This window comes from Stenella coeruleoalba (assembly GCF_951394435.1).
Source record: "Stenella coeruleoalba genome assembly, chromosome: 5".
Classification (NCBI taxonomy): Eukaryota; Metazoa; Chordata; class Mammalia; order Artiodactyla; family Delphinidae; genus Stenella; species Stenella coeruleoalba.
The window spans coordinates 47,144,556-47,170,709 of record NC_137150.1 but is presented as its reverse complement, the minus strand read 5'-3'; the positions used below and the strand labels follow the sequence as shown (position 1 = coordinate 47,170,709).

The 26,154-nt window shown below is 39.0% G+C and overlaps 1 protein-coding gene across 22 annotated transcripts in view; it reads right to left on the bottom strand.

The window, feature by feature from the left end:
- LOC307187328 (uncharacterized protein) overlaps positions 1–26,154 on the bottom strand; it is a 666,419-nt gene that overhangs the window by 604,062 nt on the left and 36,203 nt on the right. For 20 of the 22 annotated variants that reach the window (XM_079923227.1, XM_079923220.1, XM_079923230.1 and 17 more), the window contains exons 2-3: positions 2,888–3,020; positions 188–297 (exon numbers count right to left, since the gene is read on the bottom strand). The gene's annotated coding sequence lies outside the window, so the exon portion shown is untranslated. Of the gene's footprint in view, positions 1–187; positions 298–2,887; positions 3,021–3,979; positions 4,091–7,745; positions 9,417–13,911; positions 14,032–26,154 lie in introns of those variants that run through there. The other 2 variants (XM_079923225.1, XM_079923224.1) reach the window with 2 other exon arrangements.

The window sequence follows — 26,154 nt, the reverse complement described above, 5'->3', positions numbered from 1 at the left end:
ACAGAAAGACTCTTTGTGCATTTCTGCACATGTCATGTGTGCATTTTCAGTCCAAAGAGATGCTCTGAATCTGTGGTGATTCTAAAGATGCCTAAAACTTGACAGGCATGATATGATTGAAGCCCAAAACAGAGTGAAACCACTACTTCTAGTGACAGAGAGTTAGACAGGAAGAATTATAACTTACAGCATAGACAGCCAGGTTCATTGTCCTGCCAGCTCCAACCAGGGCAGCGCCTGTAGATGGTCTGCCGCTCCATGCTGTATGACTGTCTGTAGATGGTGTGGTACCGGGTCCTAAGAAATAGGAATCTAGGTCAGTAATGCTTCCTCTTCAGGCCAAAGCTGTCACTTTAAACTCACTAAAAAATTCTCCCTGCAATCCAAATCCTGCCATTTATACACACACACAAAAATATATTATCTGTATACATTATACATGCACTCACGTGCACGCACACACACACACACACTAAATATATAACCAAGATTCAATATAGGTATAGGTTATTGAAAATTAAGAGGGGCCTCCAGTCCTGCAGCATAAACTTACCTAAGGGTCACTGAAGCTATCAAAAATGGAACCCAGGGCTTCCCTGGTGGCGCAGTGGTTGAGAGTCCGCCTGCCAATGCAGGGGACACGGGTTCGTGTCCCGGTTTGGGAAGATCCCACATGCCGCGGAGCGGCTGGGCCCGTGAGCCATGGCCGCTGAGCCTGCGCGTCCGGAGCCTGTGCTCCGCAGCGGGAGAGGCCACAACAGTGAGAGGCCTGCGTACCGCAAAAAAAAAAAAAAAAAATGGAACCCAAAATTATGAAGAGAATAATGAAATCCTGGAGGATAATAAGGCACATGCTTTTCAATTTGACCGTGAAGGCCCCTCATGTACTGGTCTCGTGATAGTGTGCATTCTCAACAGTGGTGACATCACCCACAAGTGAGGGGACAATTGGTTCTTGGGTAGGAGCGGTGAAAAATAATCTTTAATACAATGGTCTGTGGTCCTACAAACCAGCAGAGTTCACAAACAGAAACAAAGTATATCTGTGGTATTAAAACTTCATGGGGGAGGGGGACGATCACTAAAATTTTAAAAAAAGTTTACAAAGGTTCCTTAGGGGGGCAATAATGAACAAAAATTGAAAATACTATCCTATTAACTATTTGTGCTGACCTCTTAATAGACCATAATACCAGACATCTCTAAACTGGCTTACGTCCTTTCTATCAAATTGATGTCATATTTACTCTTTATCCCCAAAGTATTATATTCTCTTCCTTTCACATACCTATCCTCATATCCCCAGCCCAAATCCCCTTCATACTCAAAACCATTTTCAAGTTTCACTTCCTCTAACTTCTCTTTCCCCATCATGTCAATGTATATTGTTCTTTCTCTTCTCTCAAAAATAGGATTTAATGTCAATTTTTATGACACAATTATTCACCATCTTGAAGTGTCACCTAATATTTTGGAGGTGCATCTCTTCAACAGGGATATAAGTGTAGGTTTGCAAACTTACATACAAACAAAAGGGATATTAGTTTGGCAAAAATGTCAAACATCTTTTAACACTGCCTCAACTCCAAACTCAGTTTCATAAATACTTGCTGAATAAACGGATGTGTAAAACTATTAAGCTCTTGAAAATAAACAAAACATGTTTTACTTATTCATGTTTGCTTTCCCGAGTCTGAACGTCTATACGGTAGTGGACTTTCTTTGGTTCAGTGTAATATCAACAATGATTAAACCTCATGGGATGAGTACCAAAAAATCTAAATGAAAAGCTATTTTCAAAAACAGGTACTCTAATACCTACGTACCAAGCATTGTGCCACAGGTGTTAAATATGTTTTCAGTTAATCCTCATAATAACCATGTGTGGTATTATTTTTCCAACTTTACAGACTAAGGCACAGAGAAATGTAGGAACTTCTACCAGTGCCACACAGCCAGTAAAAGCCTGAAGCTTTTTCTGATTTAAATTTAATTTAAAGGTCCTGAGTATAGACCAAAAAAAGACTATTAATCTGAAGATTAAAAATACACACATACAATGTATATGTAAGTATCCATAATTATAAATGATTTAATCTTATTTTACTTAGTCCTATATTATCAGTGTTCTGCTATTTCTACACAATGGCAAACCCAGTTATTTACAAATGCCCTCAACTTTCTTTTAGTAATCGTAGTAGTAGTAATAATAAGAATAATAAATTCATTAATCTAAAGCCACACTTTTTTTAACTTTGTTTCCTGATTTCATTTTACAAGTTTTAATGTGTAAAACCTGAACACATTAGCAGCTATTTGTGTTAAGAGGTACTTAGATATTTTATAAAATTATTTTAAAACTTTTTTTAAAAAGTCCCTATGAAGGCTTCACGCATAGAAAGTGCATACTTGCTTTTTCTCTCCTCTCCCAGCCAGCCCAGTTAATCCTAATTCAAATGCCATAATAAAGTTAAAGAAGCTCTAGGTTTCAAAGTGTTACAAGAGAACCAAGGGCAGATGGGATTGTTCACAGTGATAGATGCCCAGATCCAAGTCATGCTAAATTTAGCAAACCAACACAATATTCCTTGTTTCTCTCAAGCTTCTGATCTCCAGCTTTCAAAAGTTTATCATGTCAAGAGGTAAAATTAGTGGCATCTAACCCCAAATAGCTCACACATAAAACGAGGCATGAACTAAAGTAATAATATAGCCTGTTTCTGAAGGAAAATATATCACTTTGAAAGTTCCTGGTGGGCATAGGTTACACTCGTTTACTTAATTATGTAGTTATTTTCTAAAATTTATTGGATGAAATCTTTAGATGCCATTGAGGCTTTGGCTTTGATTTTCAGGAATCAAAAGGACATAGCAGGAGCACCCTTACCTTCTTTCATAACTCACACACCACCACGGGCCACTGCAGCCGTTTCCAGATCTTGATGGTGAGTGTGAATGCTTGGACACAGGGGTGTGGTAGCCCCACCACAGTTAGCTGCTGTTCTTCGCAAACATTTGGCCTTGGAAAAAAAAGAAGAGAAATGTAATAAAAATAGATTACTTCTTTATGTTTTATTTATGAATCATTTGCTCCTTCATTTTCCACAAAAAGCTTGTGGTGACTTACATAAAGTAGGAGAGAAAAATACGGGCAAGGTAAAAAAAAAAAAAATGCAGGCCCAGGAAAAAGAAAAATCAGAGTAGATTTTAAAAACAAGGAAAAATTTAGAAGACACATATAAAAGTCATAAGTTCTCATGTGCTTGAGAAAATTGAGCTGCAAATTAAGTCCTGATCTCTTTGGAAACCAAAATATCTGAAGAAACACAATTGCAGGATTCCCAACATCCATGAAGAAAAAAGGCAGGCTGATTCATCAGAAGGAGTTAAATTTTTCCTGGAAATGATTCCTGAACAATATCTCCATCGACACGTTTAGTCCATTCAGGTTCACCCATAATGCTCATTTAAACACAAATACTTTTCAACCAGCACCATGATATCAATATTTCCTTATAGGAAGTTTATACAAATTTACAGAATTTTAGATATATTATCTTTAATTTTAAAACGTGTAGAGCTAGATAACACTCATCACCTGGAGTGTCAGAATTAAATTCTTTTGTCATCTGAGGAATGCTTTACTTAGTGATGAATGATTTACTAGTCCATACCAATTGCTTTGCTTTTGAAAACAGCACTAATTATAAAGCCATCTGGCCCAAACACTAACACTTTTCATGCATTCAAAGTCACCTGCATGCCGTACACTGACCTCCCTAGGGTCAGACTTTGACGTTCTTTTTTCGCTATCAGGAAACTCATAGTCTAGTTGAACTCTCCATATTCATAATCTGCTGAAAATAGAAATGCTTTCTGATTCAGGATTCTAGTCTGTCTCTAAACAACCGTGTGAACCTGTCCAGTGTTAACACTGATAAAAACAGCTAATAGCGATTCCTGCACTGAAATCACTCACCTCACCCTCCACAGCTGCAGTCCGTTTTTGTGATCACTTCTTTCTGAGGGTCTGACTAAACCTCACCCTCCGATTTCACTTACAGTCCAATCCTCACTTCCAGATATATTTCTGAAAGGTAATTTTTTTGGACTGTTAACTTCACCTAAACTGAATAAAATTCACGTTGAACGTTATTTATGAGTTTGCATAGCACATTTTAACGCTTTAGGTAAATACTGTAATAAAACAATAAATGTAAAAACTGCACCTAAGTCGGGCATCCATGTGATCATCAAGATTGGGCAGTGGACCTAAAGAAAACTTAGCTTTTAAAAATGCCGTATTAGATTGTCTCTAACCTGCCTATATCTCTACCCTTATATGGGCTTATGTGTTTTGCGGGAGCCAACTAGCCCCAGTTAGAATGAGCTCACCAAACATTTGCTTTTTCAGTCAATAGTCTGAAATGTTACACCTCATGCAGCCTTGAACTCTATTTTGTAACCTACTTTTTATCTATTATTCCATTTATCCACCCACCCACCCAGCCAGCCAGCCAGCCAGCCAGCCAGCCATTCATTCATTCATTCAGCAAATACTGTCACCTACACGCGCCAAAAGCATTGCCCACTCCCACCCCTCACCCCCGCCACCAAGGATTTAAATATAAGTAGTTTATTTGGAAAGTGCAGAAAACATCAGTAAGGAAGTGGTGAAATGAGACAGTGAAGGGGAGTTAGCCAAGAAAAAAAGATGCATTACTGAGCCAGCCAACTTTAGCTGACGAGCTCCCCAAATGGGGGAGGGAGCCTGGGCATTTATACACTAATTCCTATCAGCGACTGGTTGAGGGCTACTTCCTCTCCAGCATTTCAGGCAGAAGCACAGGTAGGCAAAGTCAGCTTCCAGAAACCAGAGTTAAGTCTTCAGGCACAGAACTGCAAATGCTAGCAGTTGGAAGCCTGCAGGCGAGCAGTGATAAAGGAGAGGGACTTGGGTGCTGCGCTGACAGTTTCAGCTGCAGGTGGTACAAACGAAAGAAAGGCCATGTTCAGTTTGCACCAACAATCTAAGTAGAAGGGAGAGTAAGTAAAAGCACTTCAATAAATACAAAATGTGAAGTGCTAAGATGGAAACAATCAGGGGACTGAAACAGAGATAGAAGAAGCTTGCTAAGATTCATTAATTAGGAAAGACCTCTGAAGAGGTGACACTGTGACCTGAAAGGGTGAACAGAAGCCAGCCATGGGAGAGCCAGGGGATGCCATTGAGGTGGAAAGAAACAGAATGAGCAGAGGCTCTAAAAGGGGAAAACGCTTGGCCTCCAGAGATCTGAAAGAAGGCCAAATTGGCTCAAATGATGAGATGCTTGGTAGGGTAAACAGGGCCTTTCAGGCTGAGGGGTTTTGATTTTATTCTCAGGGCACTCGAAGCCACAGAGAGTTTTTATTCTGGTCTCATTTCCTACAGACAGAACCTGGAGATGAACCTGTGATCCTCTCTCATACCAACTCTCCTCCTCGATAATGACTTAGGTCATATCTGCTCCTGCGCACTAGTAACAACCCAGCCCAATCCAGCAATGGGCCCCCAAGTCTCAGGAATCCACCAAGCCTTCCTTGGGGTTTTCCTGATTACTACAAAGAAAGAAGTCCCTAAGGGAACTCTGTACCTTCAGAAGACCAAAAACCAGCAGCACCAATGAACAAGAAAAGGCACGGCACAAATTTTAGGCACCAAGAGGAAAATGTATTACACTAAACTTTCTAGAAAAGTATATGTAATCCAGATTGTCATCAAATAATTTTGCTATAACATCATAAGAAATGTTAATGTGACTTCAGAACTTCACGTATTATATTACTGAACCATAGCTAACAAGCAACATAGTTTTGGATGAGATGAGTTTTTATTTTAGGTTAATTCATGCTAGGGAATGTTTTGGTAAAGGAGTATCATCCTTGACTCCTAAGCAGATGTGGTTAAATAAAATCAGTCACTTAGTTATTCTGCAGATGTCCTGGTATATTTTGATTAAAAAAATTAAGCTCCTTTCTTAACGTTGAAAGCCATAAATGCTATGAACAATGAATAAATACAGAAAGTCAAGTTTGCCCCTAAGATGCTCCCAGATATAACCACTGCTAGTAATCTGATATATTCATATCCAATTCTTTGTGGGAGCACACAAACATATTTTTGCATAAATGGGATCATAATCTATGATTTTTTTAATTGTATAAAAAGTATTTTTAACTTATCAAATAACATGGTATAAATATTTTTCCATTTTGAAATTTATAGAATTACTTTAACCCTTTTTTTTCCAGAGTATGGACTTATCAGAATAATACAGCAGAATTTAGCCAACATCCTATTGATAGACATATAGTTGTTTCTAATGGTTTGTGACTGTAAACAGCTCTGATGTCAGTCTCCTTATATAAACAGCTGAATTACAGATTAATTTTTTTTATATTTTCCTATGAAATATTTGTTTCTTCTGAGTCCTTTCAGCTCAGGATTTTTTTAGCCTCTCTCTTCTGTTCTAGGCTTTCTCAAGTATCAGGTTATCAATGCCTGTCTATATTTAAGCATGAAGCACTAGAAGCTGACTGGGAGCTATGTGTGATAGAAAGGGCTTACAATTGGTGGACTCACTGTTAGGTGACTAGGGGTAAACTTTATTTTTGAGAAGCTCCTGGATCTCAGTGTATGGAAATCTGATTTTTAGGGCCATTCATTTTTTCAGAAAAGTAGCTCCAATTTCTTGCCTGTGGAAGCAGACAGCTTGTAGCTGGTGCTTGGGGACCAGACAGCGCAAGGGAGCTATGTTTTTAGTCCATATCCACTCCTAGACAGTGTCAGTCTGCAGCCCTTCTGAAGCTTCTCTGGTTCTCGTTCTCCAGAGGGAAGAACCAATCCAACTTCTCTCCCTCCCTCTCTCCCTCCCTCCCTCCCTCCCTCCCTCCCTCCCTCTCTCTCTCTCTCTTTCTCTCTCTCTCTCTCTCTCTCTCTCTCTCTCTCATGGGAATAGAGCACAGCTATTTGTCCAGCTCTACAGTTTGGAGAAAGGGACCTGGGAATCCACTAACTTTACATTCACTGTTTCAGACAACTCTCTTCCTCCAGCCCCACACACCTCCCCTGTGCATTGCTTGCCTCCACTCTAAATGCTTAACGTGGAACCTCTCCAGGGTTCCATGTGAAAGGACCAACGACCCACCAGAATGGCATAAAGATTACATCAAAGTGAAAATATCTGAGCTACACGTCCAGAAAGAAATATTTTCTGAACTTCTCCTATTGACTAAACCAGAGATTTACAAGAGCCGTCTACCACAAGTGCCCCCCTCTCACCTCCCTCCTCACCACTCCAGGGAAGTCTCCAGTAGTGGGGGGAAGGGAGCGGAGGGAGGGGCAGCTGACCTTGGGCAGTGGCACATTTCAAACCTAATTTGTGTAAACAAACCTCATCAGAACCTCCCATCCTTTGAAGCCCTAAACCACCCCCCTTATTAAGCTAGTATGTAAATCCTAATCCCTAGCTGTTCAGAGAGCTACTCCCTATAGAGTACTCCTGCATGCACGAGTAATGAACTTTTCTCCTGTTAATCTTTCAGGAGATTAACAATCGAACCTCAGTTGATAGAGGAAAAGATTTTCCTCCCAACAGTTTTGGCAACGAGGATTGAATGGTCAGAAATCTTCGCTCACTCTGGAGACCGACCGCAGCTGAGCTCTTAGGATCTCTGGCCAAGCTGGCAAAATTAAACTTCCTTACCATCAGACTCCCAGATCTCTGCTTGGGGTCCAGTTGAGCAAAAGTGGTAAGAGCCTCTCATCTTCTCAGAAAGAAAGTTTCCAAAATTTAGATTTACAGGAGAAAATGTTTGGGTTAGAACTCGTCTTGTTCTTTGGGTATTATGACTCTTGGTTTGGATCTTCCAATAAATAGTCATTGTGCTATCTTCTTGTCACTTTCTTTTTTGCTGTTGTTTTGTGCTGTGATGTCTAAAAGTGTTGCTTGTCCTAAGAAGGACAGTCAAAGCAAAGAACACAGGTATAGGTTCCATAAGCCTGTTCAAGCCACCCTCACAGACTGGTGAGTTTGTGGTTCTCACTGGACCAGTATCTGCTTGGACAAATTTGCTGTGGGCCACCAATAATACCAGATGAGTTTTTTCCTTCTCTCTCAATTTTGCGTCCTGAGGGCTTAGCTTGGAACCAGAGAGAGTACTGAGACATGAGATGCACAAGCAAAACTTCCTGCCAACCACTGCCAGCTCTCAGGGAGGTTGTCTAAGACTGAATCCTAAAGGGTCTCAACCCATAAGGTACCTCGTCATCTCCTTCCCAATGCCTTCGTAGTGCTAAGACTTCCGATCTCTGTATCACCCATCTGTTATCATAGATTTGCAGGCCTGTGATTGGAGGTGCCTCACTTTTGTGGGAAGACTGGAACTAAGCATTCTTAGCACCTACGGCAACTTGGTTTTCTTCACTTCACCTCTAGTTGGGAGTTATTTTGAAGTATGGAAGCTGCATCTTCTGCGCCCTCTTCAGAGACACCTATTGTGTTCATGACTAAGCCACAAAAAGTCTTATTGGTTTGAGTCACATTTGGAATGGGTATATCTATGCGGATCCTAATTGTCAATGGCCAGATGATGGATTATTTCAGAAAAACTTTTATATTTAAAGGATTTTTCGAGAGCTTTCATCCTAAGAAAATGTCCTCTTAGTACCTATAGGAGATCAAATGGAAAGAACATAAATAGTATCAAAGCTAGCCTAAAATACTCCCTTAAAAAATTAAAGCGCAGAAGTCACTCAAACTAGTTTAGGCCCCTTGACCCTGTCAGGGATGCTTAAAGGACTCAAGGACCCCCAAAAGCAACTATCTGAAGCTGAAAAGGGAAAAAAGGAGGCCAATTGGAAACACACTGGATATTTTATCCACTTAGAAGAATTTGGAGACACCCAGATAACTACTTGATGTCTCCTAAATCCCTTGCCCAAATTCTAGTCTACAGCCTCTGTAAGACTATATATCTGTAAGACTCTGTATATTTATATCTGTAAGACTATATATCAAGGCAAAAGAAAATCTTAAAAACCTTCTCTGTAAATATTGGTGGAAAGATTTGCTCTCATATTGAGCAGGTAACAACTTGTTCCATCTGCCAGCAATGTAATTAGGATAAAACATAAAGTGGGGCAAAGACTAGAACCAACTCTCGTATAAACTAGTGTAATTAGCATTACTATAATATGCCTGACTCACAGCTAAAATTTCAGAATGAAAGCCACGTAAGATCTCTATTTGCATCTGTTTGTATATTTATGTTTGTCGTATGTTATGTATACATGAGATATTATCCTACCTCTGGATGGTATTATCAATTTATAAAATCCCTTAAAAGAGTTCTATTATATTTGGCTTAGAGAAAAATAAGCTCTTTTATAAATTAAATATTTCTAAAACTCCCAGAAGTATAGGAACTATCCCAAATATTTTTCAAATTTATGTGATTTGGATAAATCTTTGCAAATAAGACTGGTGTAATATTATTATTGGTTTAATAAAAATAGGTTTGTCTTCTGAGTTATCAGCATTAAGTTATCAGCATTAAGTATTTATGTTGAATGGGTTTATTTATACTTTTTTTTTTTTAATGAGCTTTATTATTAACAATACCTGAATACAAAACTAGAGTTTGGTTTCCTCTCTCTATTAAAACCAAACTCTAGTTTTACATTGGGCTATTGGTCTGTTCTTAAGAAAGGACTGTAGAAGGTTTTTCTAGACCCTTTAAGTAAACTGTGTCTTTTCAGAACAATTTCCTGTATTGTCTTCATTATATTCCTGACGCCTTAAGAGAACCAAGTCTTTTAACTATCAAAAGAGCTAAGCTTTATCTTATAACCATGTAACTTCCTATCATTACTTTTACAATCTTTCATTGTCACTTTGTTGAATAGATTAAGTATTTTTAAACAGTGACCTATGATCCTATTATTAATCAAGTGTTCAAACCTTTTGACATTTCTCAACTTGGATACTTTGCCTTCTCAAAGTCAAATCCTAAATAAAATCTTGACATTGAACTGACTTTGAAATATCCCAGAGGGACCTAAAAAATCTCAAAGGATTTGTTTTTTCACCTTGTAAAAAGAGAGATGTTAAAAATTAATTAGATATGTTAACTGCATGAAAAGCACTGTCAAATAAGGAGAGATGCTTAACCTTCCCTAGGTTATATTTGAATGGGTAAATAGTATTAATATAAGTATTCAGAAATTCTATGAAGTTCCTTGAGATTTATCAATGCCCTCACTGTCCATAATATGTCCTGGTACCATTTTACCTGATATTAGAAAACAGCAGTAAATGTTATCAGTCATATCTCCAGTTTTTATTTTAAAATATCTTATGTCATGGAAACAACCAAATTTCTCTGCCAACTGCATTACTTTTATAATGAACTCTCATCAGATCTTTAACCAAAGCTATTTTAAATCTTTTTTCAGCCACAGATAGTTGTTTTACTCTGATGCTTTCCTGAAAGCTCTTGCAATCAGCTACAGGCTAGAGTGTTTATCTTAACAAAAAGGATCTTTCTTAAAGACCCATGAAAAAGGACTATGCCAGGTATTCTGGGATACAAGCTTCTAATGGCATCGCTTAAATAACTTTAAGATTATACCACTGAACTAAGTCACAATTTCTAGAACTCTAGTGGAAAAGCTGATAGGTTCATGAAACTGCTAATCCAAGATCAAGCAGAACAAGAATTACATGGGACTGAATGAACTCATAAAGGACGATTACGGCTTTTATTTGGAATATTGATGCTGGATTTAAAGAACACTCTTCTCTTTTCTCTTAAGCTATCTATAGCTTACAATTTTGTAAATTATACTTTTGTAAACAAAAATGAAACATTTAAACATTTATCTTTTTCTCTCGGCCTGATCCCTCCAGACTTTGGAAACTCTCATTAGGTATTCTTAGTTTCACGGCAATATAGTTACTTGCATAAATTTGATAAGAATCTGTCCTCCTTGTAACAAAACATAATTGGAAACATGGTTATATAATCAAGGCTTTGACTAGAATGTCATATTTGAAAATGATGCATAGAATCACATATGATCAGACAGTTTGCAGGAACTAAGTTTGACTTTATGGAGCCAAAGCTTACAAAGCCCCGTTGGAAAAACTGCACTGGCATCTGGCTTAGAGGGTTCCCAGCCATACGGGTAAATAAGGAAGGTCACTTCTTTAGAGGCCTTGGAATCAGGATATTTGGGGAACCTTGAGAACAGAGGAATTTGCTCACATATATACTGCAGGTAAAGTCTACTGACAAGTTTTTGCCTTGGCTTCCTAGCCTTGAGGGGCTTTTAAAGTCCAATCTGAGATTCCTTTATAAAAGTTCCAGCAAAGCAAATGTTAAAAAGGCCTATGTGGTCAATTGCCATTCTGGCAGCACTTATGTAAATAATCTGGCCAGATGTAATAAGATCAGACGTATTTTGTAAATAATACTAATCTTATTTTGATTATTTCTGGTTAAAATTGAGATGATCATGGAGAGAAATTTTGTTCCAATGGAAAGCTATAACCCACCGTTGCGTGTTATCAGATTCTAGTCCTGTTCGTTGTCTTTGAGGTTTTACTCTCTACCCGTAAACTGGACTAGATCCTGCTATCTTACATATTTTGTCAATCCTTACCAAATTCTAGATTCTTCTAGTTCCCTTCAATATCTAGCTACAACCCTCTAAGTTAACATTTCCTACTTTTCTCCCACCCTCCTGATTGGAAATCACTGAGAACTAAAGCCTGACTAACCCAGGCAGTTCTAGGTTGTCTTGGAGCTGTCCTCTTCCCCCAGGATCTAAAGAAGCCCTGCAAGCTGAAGCTGAATGACTTGACATAAACTTCAAAGGACCCATCACTACAATAGATCATATATGGGCAGCTTTTGTGGCTGATGCTCTACTGTATGGACTGCTCAGGAAGTTCACCAGAACACCTTCATTCTTCCACGCTCTGCTCCAGGAAATAACCATGACTGTGACATTGACATCTATGCCATCACCAAAGACATTCAAACTTCAAACCAGGAAATCTATCGAATTGCCACTGACGTCCTCACTCCACCACCTAAAAATACTTCAAACCTAATGCTTAAAATCTTATCGACTAGCTGCACTATAGACTTAGAAACTGAATTTATAGTTTGCTCTAAACGTTAATCTTTTATTTTCTTTCTTTTTCTCATTCTAATCTATGCGCTTCTCTCCTTCTGCAGATCTTTACCTCATAACTTCTAATCTGAGCCTTCTCTCCAGAGCAATCAACCCAGCTTCTTTCTAAGACGTTTTACATGGGGGAAATGAAGCAACCAACAACCCACTAAAATGATATAAAGATTACTTCAAAGTGAAAACATCTGAGCTACAGATGCAAAAAGCAATCTTACATAAACTTTCCCTATCTGCCTAAGGCAAAGATTTACTAGAGTCATCTGCCACAAACCCCACCCCCTCTGCTCCAGAGTTCTCAGTCAGGAATGCAACTGACCTTGGGAGTCAGGACATTCCAAAAAAATCTGTGTAAGCAAACATCATCAGAACCTTACATCTTTTGAAGCCTTAAGCACCCTCCTCCCCACTTATTAAGCTGGTATATAAACCTTTACCCCTAGCTGTTCTGTGTGCTCCTCCCTACAGAGGACTCCTGCATGCCTGAATAATGAACTCTTCTCCTGTTCATCTGTCTATTGTCAATTAATTTGCGGGTCCCCAGACCACCAAACGTAAGTTGGTAGAGGACAAATTTTTTTGCCCGACAGATGGAAGAACTGACTGTTGTTGATTTCTAATTACATTATACAGATGTCAAAGACTATCATCCAGATGACAGTGATTCTTCAAAATCTATGAATATAAAAAGATCTATCATTCTTGTGCAGTTGTGTTTAAAAAGTTTTGGGTACATGTATACTCAATAATATGTATTCTTTGTTAATAAGAACATGGATATGTGCATGTCCATGTGCATATCCACACACACAACACACATTCAATCTTGTGCATTATACTGATCAAGGCTCTACACTTGGTAAATGTTTTCTCTGCTTGGTTTTGGATCATGAGAGATGCATATTGAAATCTTCCGTTAGTTACCTCGGACATTACTCTTGCAATTTTGACAGTTTAGTTCTTTATGTATTTGAGGCTATGTTGTTAAGTGTTTACAAGTTGATGATGACAGTTGACCCTGAACAATGCGGATGTTAGGGGCACCAACGCTACATGCAATCAAAAATCCAAAGAGCCCTTGGTATAGCCAGTTCCTCTGCATCCCTGAATTCAACTAACCACACATCGTGCAGCACTATAGTATTTACTCTTGAAAAAAAGCTGCATAGAAGTGGACCTGTGCAGTTCAAACCCATGATGTTCAGGGGTCAACTGTATTGTATATACCTGGTATATTGTTCCTTTTCATTACGCATTGTGTCTTCTAACTCACGATAAATGTGTTTGTATTGTTTTGTTTTACCTTAAAATCTGTTTGCTTGATGTTAACATTTTTATACCAAATTTCATTTGGTTTGCATTCTCTTAGGGATATCTTATTCTGATACTTTAAATCTTGCTATGCATTCTTTTACAACTTTAGCTGTCTTTAAAAAAAATTTGCTAGTTTCTGTCTTTTAATAGGTAAGGTAAATATAGTTAATACATTTTCATTACAAGGGTACTTATTCTTACCATCTCATTTTGTGGCTTCTGTATACCAGCAATTTGTATTTACTCTTTTCCTCTCTCACTCTTATGCCTGTTGGAAAGAAAATGTTTTCCATATTCTCTATTCTCCACAATCTATTTGACCTAGTTTTAAGTTATATTTCTAATATTTTAATGGTTACCTTTACATTGGCAGGTGCATTCTTGGAAGTACTTAGCATGAGTCCCCTGGTGTCATGGAGTCTTATGTAAATGAGTGCCTGATTCTGGTCCATGGATGTGAGAACCAAAGTAGGGAGACCCTGCAAAAAAAGTTTATAAAGTAGGGCTTGTCAGTGCTGAGCTGCAGTAATCCCACTCCATCTCAGTCCTCCACAAAGTTGGAAGGTCACTTTGGTTTCGTGCAAAGGAGACCAAGATGAGTGGAGGGGAGGAAGTCATCAGGCTCCATGTGGCTACTCGATCAAGTGATCACACACCTAACCAAAGAAGCTGTTGGGCATGTGGACCATTGTTAGGACCCAAAGGGAAACTGTGCAGCCCCTCTCTGCGATGATCCTCAAAGACGGACTGTGTTGAAGATGACTACTTCTCCCAAGAACGTAGGGAACCTAAAATAGAGGGCACCAACTTCAGACAGAACCCTGCCAAATCCAAGTAACATCAGGCACCACCTCCATGACTAGGAGGAAGTCAGCCTCCTTGACCCCTTCTCCCTACCCTTCCCAAACCAGGAGGAGCTATAGGGCTGTTAGAGGAAATGGGAGAAAAAGAAGATGCCTCAGAGCCATACCACAACCAGCCTTTGCCCTTGCTGATCACTTCAAGCTACCAGGGCTACAGTTCTAGCTTGCCGTGGCATAAAGGAGGAGCCAGATTTTGAAGATTTAAGTTTTACACTAAGCGGGAATAAGTTAATAAATGAAAGTGACTGGAAAACTTTGGAATCAGCTAATGATTTGTGAGGATGGGAAAAGAGGAAGAAACTTAATATAACTGAAAGTCGTGATTAGAAAAAAATAAAAACAGTCCCATGTTATACCCCAGCATACTGAGATGTCTTCCATATCAGTATCCCTGGCTGATCTGTAGTTCCTTCCAACTATCCTCCTGGGCACTCAGTCCAGAGCCAGGTGTCTTATCTTGTTAGCTCAGAGTTACTGCCTCCATGATATGGTTGGGCCTTCTACAGACATGTAAATCAAGGGAGCAGATGATTTGGTTCAGGTCCTGGTCATGGGCTGATTCTGTCCTCCAAGTGCTAAACACACAGCTTCCTGGAAATCAGTGTCCCAGGCAGCAGTTGAGAGGAGGGGGTCAGCCAGGTAGGGACGGCTCCTAATTTCATGTTGTTTCTGGCTTCAGGGTACTTTAATTATCCTCCAGCCCCTCCACTGCCTAATTTACCTCTGTCTGCTTCCAGACCCGGAGCCTAGCAAGCCCACACTGGACTTCAACTCACCACGGCTTGGCATTTCTGTCCAGTCTCTGGTCCACCTAGAGATCCAATTTAAAATTTTCACATTACATTGTGTTTTATTATTATGTGTCTAAAATATTTTATCTGGCTTTGGTAGATACTTTGGGCAGAGCGTCCTCAAAATATGAACTTATAACACCATATTGACCAGAAGTTGGACTTATTTTTTAAAAACTCTTAAATATGATCACTGTTCTCCACCTTCCTCTAAAACATTAATGCTTCCAACCTAGTTCTGTGACCAGCACAGACACGGTGTTCAGTAAGTAGTACCTGAACAAGTAAACGCACCACTGCCTAAAAAGGGCTCCAGTACCCAAGATAACACAAATGAGTTAACACATATAAAGCATTTAAAATAGTGTCTTTACTCTTTCGTATTATTAGTTTTCGTATTTACTCTCTTCCTCTCTCACTTTTATGTCAGTTGGATGGAAAAATGTTTTCCATATTCTCTGTTCTCCACAATCTATTTATATTTCTATAATCTGTTTATATAATCTATGTATTTTTTTAAGCTCATAAAATCTGAGGCTAGATTTCTCAAAAAAACATTTATAGACTTGCACTTCAACATCACTGTGGATTTGTAGTGCAGTAAAACAAATGAAAGTAGATAGTGTGTCATTTTTTAAAAAATCAGAATCTAATGTGACACTTCTTAATGAAAACACTAATTAAAATTAATATAAGGCACCATACTGCTGCTGCTGCCATCTGACCCTCTATCCCCCTAGGTATGGTTAAGCTTGTGATCTCCAATGTTATGACATAATTTGAGAACTTGTATCCATTTTCCTGTTCCTTAAGCTATTAGTATAATGTTCTGGAGTCAACAAACAAAAGTGTAGTGACCTGAAGGGTACCATAAGGTACTGAGAAGTTAGAGAGAAATCAAAAGGAGGGGTTAAAAATGAATCCCACCCTTCTGTTCCACAAGTTTATTACTATATGGAACTTCCCTCTTTGTTCTAACGCGCTAGATCCCACCACAGCTGCAAATTAATTTTCTCTGCTCCCTAAATGAATCACACATAACTGTTTCTAAAAATGACTACAGACATGAAAGTCATTTTCACTTAATAACTATTAATCTCATATTTCTTGGTGTCACTTTAGTATGAAATGCAAACAAATATTATGCTAAACATTGCAAATTTATGGCAAACACCAGCCCTTGATTTATATTATTATAGATGGTTTATTACCAGAAGCAATCTAAGCAAAACTCCATCAGATAGATGTTACAATTTGTATTTATTTCTCCCAGCACTAAATGATTCTTCAGTTTCAGAACTATCATTAATTTCTTATAAATGCAAATCTTTATTTCTTATTTTAATCTACGATGATTTCTCTGACTCTTCAGAAGATTAACTTTTACACAAAATATTCAAATAGCAATTATAAATGATACTTTGTTTTCCCTGGTCAATCTATTAGCTATTACGCATAAACTATTTAAAAGGAATGGGTGGTCTCTATTGATCAGGGATATAATGGACTAATAAGGTACTCCTCCTTCCTTTTAAATGACCCCCTCACAACTCTAAATCCAATCATTAAGGAAAACCTTTTCAGTGCTTGTGACTATCTTTAAATTGTTTTGCCTACCTCCTTAATCCTCTACTTTTATTATATTTTCTTTTAGAATCTCTGCGAAGACCTAAGCCACCACATTGACCTTAATGAAGAGAAAGCTGCAGCCATTTATTCTTCGCTTATTTTTTACTGCCGTCTCAAAGCAGAAACACTTGTGAATCTTTACCTGATGATACATACTCGAGAGCAGAGGAGGCAAACAGCTCTGACCATACTCCAGGATCATGTGTTTTCCTGCTGTTAGTCCATCCTCACCTGAACCTGGCCTCCCAAGCCCAGTGCAGTAGCCAAAGCTCCACTAAAATCATCCAGAAATCGGGGCTTCCCTGGTGGCGCAGTGGTTGAGAGTCCGCCCGCCGATGCAGGGGACACGGGTTTGTGTCCTGGTCCGGGAAGATCCCACATGCCGCGCAGCGGCTGGGCCCGTGAGCCATGGCCGCTGAGCCTGCGCGTCCGGAGCCTGTGCTCCGCAACGGAAGAGGCCACAGCAGTGAGAGGCCCGCGTACCGGAAAAAAAAAAAAAAATCATCCAGAAATTGAGGACTTCACTAGAGCAAATTCTCCACCATTCAAAACCTCCCAGCCCTATATCCTCTAAAAATTAGAAGACAGAGCAATAGAATCTTCAGAATTCCAAGCTAACCAGCCTTGAGTTCTATCTGTCAGGTCTATCAGGCTGACATCCTCCCTGGCCTAAGCAGCATTCATCATCACCATTTTGTCTTCACTGCTAATCTCTTTAGCTTAAGATGGGAGGTCCCTTATGAATATGCTATTGATTCTACACAGAAAAACACTGGTTGATTTAGATCCTGTGTCTTCTTTCTCTAAAAAACAAAAAAACTAGTGCTAAACACATGTTCAACATCAAGTTACTGATAGTGACATCAACAGCTCAAAAATAATGGAAATCACACTGCTTTGAAGATACTGTGATGAAGAATTCATGAACTCACTCCACAAAATTTCCTCGAGCATCCACAATGTGTGAGCAGTTGTGTCAGGGCTCTGTGATACAGTCAGAAGTGAACTGTCCTTGAAGCCAATGAAACTTAACCTTCAGGGCCTCTCACTAGCCTGGGCTGCTTCCAGCCCTGGAAGAAGTTTAATATTTTCACATTGGCATAAATTTTTGTAAAAGTTGCAAATATAAGAGATATTTGTACTCGTTAGGAGGGCCTCCCAGATTTTATGTCTCAGGCTACATAAAAACTGGGATTTACCCCTGATATCCAAGGAAAAGTTACACAGCTTTTCCATAGGCTAGGTGTTACATGGGTCATTCATTTACTAACTGGAAAACACAAAGGGCACCAAAGTGTATCCAAATAAATGTCTGATATAAAGCCTTACTTGAAAGAGGCAAAGCTAAATTAAAGTCATTTCTCCCTGTCATGTCTGGGTCAGATAAACTTCCTTTCAGGAACTTGGATGTCTTCTGTGAAATCTTTCTTGTACAGGTTAAAAGAGTTCAGCCTTCTCTCTTCAAAGATAATTGGCCTTACTAGTCACCATCCTTTTGTTTATCAAAATTAAATTAAGGTCAGTATTACGGTACTAAAGCAATATATTACTTAGACTGGGGATATGGGATGGGAGGAAATAGAGACGATTGATAATGATCTTCAATTATCAATGATGCCACCTTTCTAAGGTCAAAAAGTCTAAGACAAAGATGAGGTAAGTTTCAGATAAAGGTTTTATAATAGATTTTTTTAATTGAAAAACTATTTGAATAAGTTATGAGGAAAGCTATTGTCTCCCTTCCTGAAAATACTTAAACATAGATTTTCTGATCTTCCACAGAATCATGAATATTCCAAAGGAGAATCCATCCTCCAATAGGTGTTTTTTCCTTCCAATTTACATATTTTTAAATTTTTTAATTTTATTTTTTTACATCTTTATTGGAGTATAATTGCTTTACAATGGTGTGTTAGTTTCTTCTTTATAACAAAGTGAATCACTTATACATATACATATGTTCCCATATCTCTTCCCTCTTGCGTCTCCCTCCCTCCCACCCTCCCTATCCCACCCCTCTAGGTGGTCACAAAGCACCGAGCTGATCTCCCTGTGCTATGCGGCTGCTTCCCACTAGCTATCTATTTTACGTTTGGTAGTGTATATATGTCCATGCCACTCTCTCGCTTTGTAACAGCTTCCCCTTCCCCTTCCCCATATCCTCAAGTCCATTCTCTAGCACCAATTTACATTTTTAAAAAGTAATCATAGTTTTACGCAGTAAAGGAAGCTCCTAGATTAGTGGTTCTCAAAATGTGGTCTCTGCACCAGCTGCACCAGCAATACCTGGGACTTGCTAGAAATGTACATTCTTGGGTCCCACCTTGATGTACTGAATCAGAAATTCCCGAGGTGGAGCCCAGCAATCTGTGTTTTAACCAGCCCTCCAGGCAATTCGCATGCATGCTACAGTTTGAGAATCACACCCTAGAGACCTACTGAAGATCGACCAGATCAGTAGTACACATACCCTTTCCCTACGGTCGTAAGAGAACTAGCTAACTTCCAGCAATTAAAGAATTTTATTTTACTCTAAAAGGTCTAAAAAGGTCAAAAGCCAGATCCAGTTTTGTCCACAGTGGCAGATTCACAATGTTGTACAATTTGCAGTCATGAAATATACATTTCATTCACACATGTCCAGCAACAATCTCAGTTGTAGCTCCACGTCCCCAATGATTCTCCAGCTGTGACAAGGAGCTGATCATCTCTGGAATCTGACAAATACCAAAGGTGGAGAATCACTGCTCAGTGAATCTATCCCATTTCAGAGTCTCAGGAACTGCTGCTATAATCCCGAAACTGCCTCTAAAGATCATTGGAGGAATAATAAAACGGGTAACACCCCAAGTCAAGTTCCTGGTTTACTGGATTATAAACGAGATAAAATGTTGAATTGAGGAGAAAGTAGTATGTAAAGAGGACTATTAAAAAAACAGCACACTGTAGAAACAGCAGGGAAAAAATGACAGTCATGTATTTGTTCAGGTTTCAAAACACAAGTAATAGCATGAGAAGCTTTGCATAAACACAAGTTATGTGCAAAATTCTGCTTTTGATAAAAGGTGATAGTAAGTAGGTAAATGCAATATGTAATCATTCAACAATCATTCATTAGGACTCACTACTGAACTCCCATGGCTGGACAAAAAGCATAACCCCACCTCTAACTCCAAGGCTTATATTAATCTCCTTACAAATCTACCTCTCTGTATATTGTTTCCTCAGGATAAGGACCATTTCTATTAGTCTTTATATCCATAGTATTCTGCACAGTATCTGATACACGGTTGGTGCTTAATAAATATATATTAAATCAAGAAGTATCTGCGATCGGTCATCCAACACAGAAGGACACGGATTTTCTGGACCACCATGGGCCTAGGGACCTTGCATAGACTCCGTAGTCAGTTCAGATGTGAAGGACCTTCCCTCAAACAAGGCTCCAAGAGTTCTCCTGAACTAAGGGTAGTTTTGGGGCTCCAAAGAAATAATCAGTAAGAGAACCAAGTCATTGTTGGGGGAGGGACACTTTAACATTCCCTTCCCCCACAACGTCCACAAGACTCCCCAGAACTATCCCAAATAAAAACATATAAGCCATAGTTCTGGGATAAACACCTTGTCTCCCTTTCCAAACGTGCTGCCACGCTAACCATTCATACACCTGAGTCCTGGGGCCCCACAGTCTGGCATAAATGCATTCAGAGAGGACAGAAAAGACTGTTGAATATACAAGCCTGCTGTCCGACTAAAGATGCTCTTGGAATGTTTTCTCTTCTCCCAACTCTGTTTCGATCCCACAAGTCCACCACATTCAGGTCATATCAGGTCCTAACTTGTTATTCTGCTTGAACTTGGATCCCAAGACACGTGCCAATTAACTCGTGTTTCCCGTTTCTGACCATGTCCAGTCAGCCCTCCAAGAACCTGTGTGCCAGCCAGCTGCCATGAGCAACTGCCCTCCCAGTCTGCCCCATCAGGCACAGAGCAGAAGTTCCTCCCAGGTCACTCCCTGGCCATCCACACTCTGGGGGATGACATCAGAGGAGAGGGAAGCCTTGGCATGGAGCCCGATCAGGTTCAATGACAGGCCTCTTCTCTATGTCCCCCTCAGAACTATTGTGAAAGTGAGTAATGATCTTAAACTGAATCACACTAAAAAACTGTGCAGCCAAATCTAAAAAGTGTAATCGCAACCAAATATATACAATACCCATAATATAAATAAGCATTAAAAAGACTAGAAGAACTTGAAACCAAATGCTAACAATAGTTTTCTCCAGCTTGTAGGATTATGTCTTTTTGTTTGTTTTTTATACTTCCTTTATTTATTTTACAGATTCTCTATGGTGAGAGTACATATATAACTTAAAAAATTATCATTTTAAAAAATGCAAAGGGGTTTCCCTGGTGGCGCAGTGGTTGGGAGTCCGCCGCCGATGCAGGGGACGCGGGTTCGTGCCCCGGTCCGGGAGGATCCCGCGTGCCGCGGAGCGGCTGGGTCTGTGAGCCATGGCCGCTGAGCCTGCGCCTCCAGAGCCCGTGCTCCACGGCGGGAGAGGCCACAGCAGTGAGAGGCCCGCGTACCGCAAAAAAAAAAAAAAAAAATGCAAGGGCTGAGTCTTAAGTTCAGTCTTTAAGGAAGTATGAGTCAGACAGGCTGTGAAAGATTTTTATCTGTTTTAGAATGATTAACAACAAAAAAATAGGGAAAAAGTCAATATGATATAAATATCTTTTTCAAAAATAACCATCCCAAATACTTAACAGTGTATGTGATTTGCTCTAGATGCATATGCATTTTTAATATACTTACATTGTTTATCTTCACTCTAAGGAAGTCCAGGGTTGCTCAATAATAGACCTAATCACTCTAATATTGAGACATTGGCAGGAATTGATTACTGAACATCAAATTTTTTCCAAATATGCAACCCTCAGTCTTAGATTATTTTTTACAGTCCCTCCCATGTGGGCTTTTCTCTCTTCTCCCCAGACTGGATCACTAAAGCCTTGTGGAAAGGTGGGAGAAGAGGATGGAGAAGAGAACTACCACTAAGCATCTAGAATATACTAGCACTGTGCTAGATACTTTAGACACATGATCACGGTACTACTAGAAGGATCTAGAACACAGATTTAATATCTGTTCAAATGAAACTCCCTAAACAGCTAGCTCCTCTACACTTCTAGTCTCCTATGCTTTAGGGTAGAAATCTCTCTCTTTTTTAAACCAAGTGTGCCTGATTCTGTGCCCAATGTGTGAGAAATACTAGTAGGAAAAAAAGGAAAGAAGGGAGGGAGAAAGAGAGGGAGGGGAGGGATGGAGAGAGCAAAGGAGTGAGGGAAGGAGGGAAGAGAGAGAGAAAGGGAGACATCTGTGATGCCTGATTTATATGAATATAGCAAATAAATGCATGTATGTGTATGTGTGTATATATATATAAACTAAATGCATCAGCCGTGAATGGATTTAATGTTATTCAGTCCTTTTTTAAACAACGGTCAGAGAATGAAGAGAGACTCCACTCAAAGGCCAATTTTAAAGTGCAGACAAACTAGGATTCCCGGCCACTACTCTTTCACAGAGCAATTGCTAAGCAGAAAACATACTGGTACTATCATTTATTTCCTTATGAAACCCTCTTCTACAATTCTTACCCACAGTGATCACTGCCTTTCCTGAATTCTTACTTCACTTAGGGCCTAACTTATATTACGAAGCAGTCCATTACATACTATTCCTGGCTTCTCTTGTTCTTTCTTTTCTCGTGTTTTAATGTTCTCTTTCCTACAACATTACACAGTCATTGAGGACAGAGGCCACATCTTGGCATCTTCCATCACGTCCAGCTCCTAGACATCTACCTAGGTACCCAACAAATTGTCACGTGAGCCCTAGCCCTATAATTGTCCCCTCCTAAATGTCCCATGGCACACTGTTTCTCCCACTGTCAACACATGTATGACACTAAGCCTTGTCTGTCAGCTGTTTGAGCATAAGTCTGTCTGTTCATGATGCTTTAAACACCTTAAAAGGGCAGAATCAGTGCCTTATTCATTTCTGCAGCCTCCTCTGGGCTTCACAGTGCAACTGGTGCATCATAGGGACTCGATATATATTGATTGGCTTAAATAGATTAAGGATGGAATTCTGATGTATCCTCAAATCAGCAATGGATAAGCCGGATTTCCCAAGGACCAAAGGGAGGTCAGAGATTCACCATCCCCTTTTGTGGGATTTTTTTTTTTAATATTAATCACACATTTTAAAAAGCCACATAGTTTACTAGAAGAAGCACAAATGTTGGGGTCAGACAGCCCTAGGTGAAATTAGAGCTGCCAACACTTTCTTTTTTAGTATTCTCATTTTCAAACGTTCACTTTGGCAGCAAAAGTCCTTTCTGGATCTTTAAGTTTGTAATTACCCTTTAATTAATTACCCTTTGTAATTAATCTTTAATTACATGAATTAAGGATTGTAACAATTTAAGAAATTAATGAAAAAAAACTTGAAAAAATTGTTCTACTTGTTCTTCCCCTGCTCAGCCACCTCAAATAACCACTGTCAGCCATCTAGTATGTTCAGTTCTCTTACTTTTTATCTGTATCAATATACATGTGTCTGTGTGTCTGTGTGCATATATAGCCACACATTCTTTTTTTGCATTTTTACAGAAATAGGTCCATATTAAATACATATTGTTGTGTTACATTTTTACACTTAATTTTTATCTATTTCTATGTTCAACGCCAATTTACAGTTTTTCTCGCATTTTAATAGCACTGATGCTTTGTAGTTATGTGCCTTTGGAAGGATGATAGAGGCTCTGGGCCTCAGTTTCCGCATCAGTAAACTGGAGATAGTATCTTCTTCAGAGATGGGATAAAGATTAAATAAAATAATGTTTGCAAGACTTGTGGTTGCCAAGGGGAAGGGGGGTAGGGGAGGGAAGGATTGGGAGTTTGGGATTAGCTGGTGCAAACTATTATACATAGGATAGATAAACAAGGTCCCACTGTATAGCACAGGGAACTATATTCAATATCCCATGATAAACCATAATGGAAATAAATATGAAAAAGAATGTATATATACGTATAACCGAATCACTCTGCTGTACAGCAGAAATTAACACAACAGTGTGAATCAACTATACTTCGATAACATTTTTAAAAACTTAAAAAAAGTAATGTTTGCAAATCAATTGCTACACAATTGGTGCTGAATAAAATATAACTATTGTTGTTGCTATTATTATTACCTTTGAATCATAGCAATTAGACTGAGAAATTCCTAGCTTCTTTCAGTGCTGATCCGTAGTGGGATTTTAGGGAATGAACAGGAGAACAAAAACTGCACTATCCTCAATGTCCTAATTCACTGTTTGCAGGAGGACTTCCTTCCCTCACTTACCAAACAGGAAGTCACTGGGCTCCGTGGGAATTTAGATTTGCTCCTGGTGCCTCTGTTCCCTCAGGGCTACAGAAGTGTAAGGGTGAAGAGAAATATCTCCCTCCTAATCGCCCTCCAGGGAATCAGCCACACGAGTTCACCTTTTCATTAACCAGAGCCTAATATACAAAGACCTGCTCACAGCAGTAGCGGCTTGACAGTAAATTGTGACAAAAAACAATACCCACTGGCAGCACCAGTCTACAGCTGTTCTCCCTTCCGCATCTGCCTTCCTGCCACAAGAAGTTGAGCCCTGCACGTCTAAGAGAGCATCTCAATACGTACATTTTAAATCAGATCTGAACTGCTGATCAAAACTGTTTGAAGTTTTCCAGATGCAAGAACATTTATTCTACAGCACTTCTAAAAATAAGGGGGAGAAAAGCCCAGAGCCTGTCAAAGTTAATTAGATTCATACAAAAAGCTTAACAGTCCCATGCAATGTTTTTACTCTATTACATATAAATGTACAATAATTCCGTGAACACTGCGTTTAATATTTTAATTAAGGTTATGCTTTGTATAAATATCAACTCATCATTTACTGTGGCTACAGTCCTATTTAAATGAAGTCAATTTGACAGTACATTCATGAAAAAGAGAGCCTTTTAAGAGTTTTGCTCTTATGTGGCCTAGAATACTAATGGAGGTTAATTGTCAAAACAAGCTCAGCAGACTTCAGAATTATCTTCACATTTTAGCGACAGAACAACGTAACCACATTTTTATGTGACCTGCTGACCTAATACCGTGAATAACATAATGGCTATTATAAATCCCCATGTCTGCTTCCTGAAAACTAGAGAGCTCTCCTTTTTAATATTTACATTTTGCGGCTGCCCTTTAAACAGACACCCTTTAACTACTGTATTTGCGATTCAGATGATCAGATAATTAGATGTAAGATTAGATGCAGTCTGTGCCTCTGCAAATCACTACTTGGTGTGTAACAGAAAATATCAAATTAAGTTTTCAGAGGCAGGGAAATTTCAAGTCTGCAGTCATTTTAATTCCATCTGAGGCAAGGATACAATTTATTACTGTATTCAGAATTCATGTTCTCTTTTTCCAAAACACCTATTTTAATTAGAGAACAGAGACCCGAAAGAGGAGAAATAGGAAAAAAAGGCCTTCTAGTGCCCCACAGGGATCACTCTCTACTCCTAGAGACAGTACCTGTTCTGAAGTCAGCAGTTGCCCTGGGTGAATATCAAAAGATTAGATTCAGTGAGCCTTTTCCTATCAAGTGGCTCTCAGGGCCTGCCAAAGAGCAGTAAGGCATCTCCCGTCTGGCAAATACCCACACTGCTTTTCTTCTCTTTGCTACTGGTTTTTCATATTCAAATTTCACAAATCACTGTCTTCCAAAATGATCTAGTAGTTTGTCTCATCAAATACACGAAGACGCAAAAAAAATCTCATATTGCCAACTATATGTACTTTTTATAAATAGAAGAGAATTTTTAACAGAATAGAAACAGGACGTAAAAATAGAGAAACTAGAAAACAGATGGTAACAAAAGATACCAGTATTTATCCCTGGGTGCTATTAACAGGGAAGTGCAAAATAACCAGCCCATTTTGGATTCTTTTAACATTTTGGAATAAAATAAATTCTTAGAGCTTCTACTGAAGTCACAGGTCCTTTAAAGATAGGGGATGGGTGCGTGGTGTTTAAAATTTCTAGTTCACAACTGCCGGATGAGAAATCCAAAGCTGGAATCCTCCACTAAGGTATGACCACGATAAATCTGACCCGGAAATCATTTGAAGGCTTCACTTCATCTAGGAATGATGTTATTTGAAAGTTGGGGTTAAATTAATTTAAAAAGTCACTCTATTTGTTCATTCAACAAATAT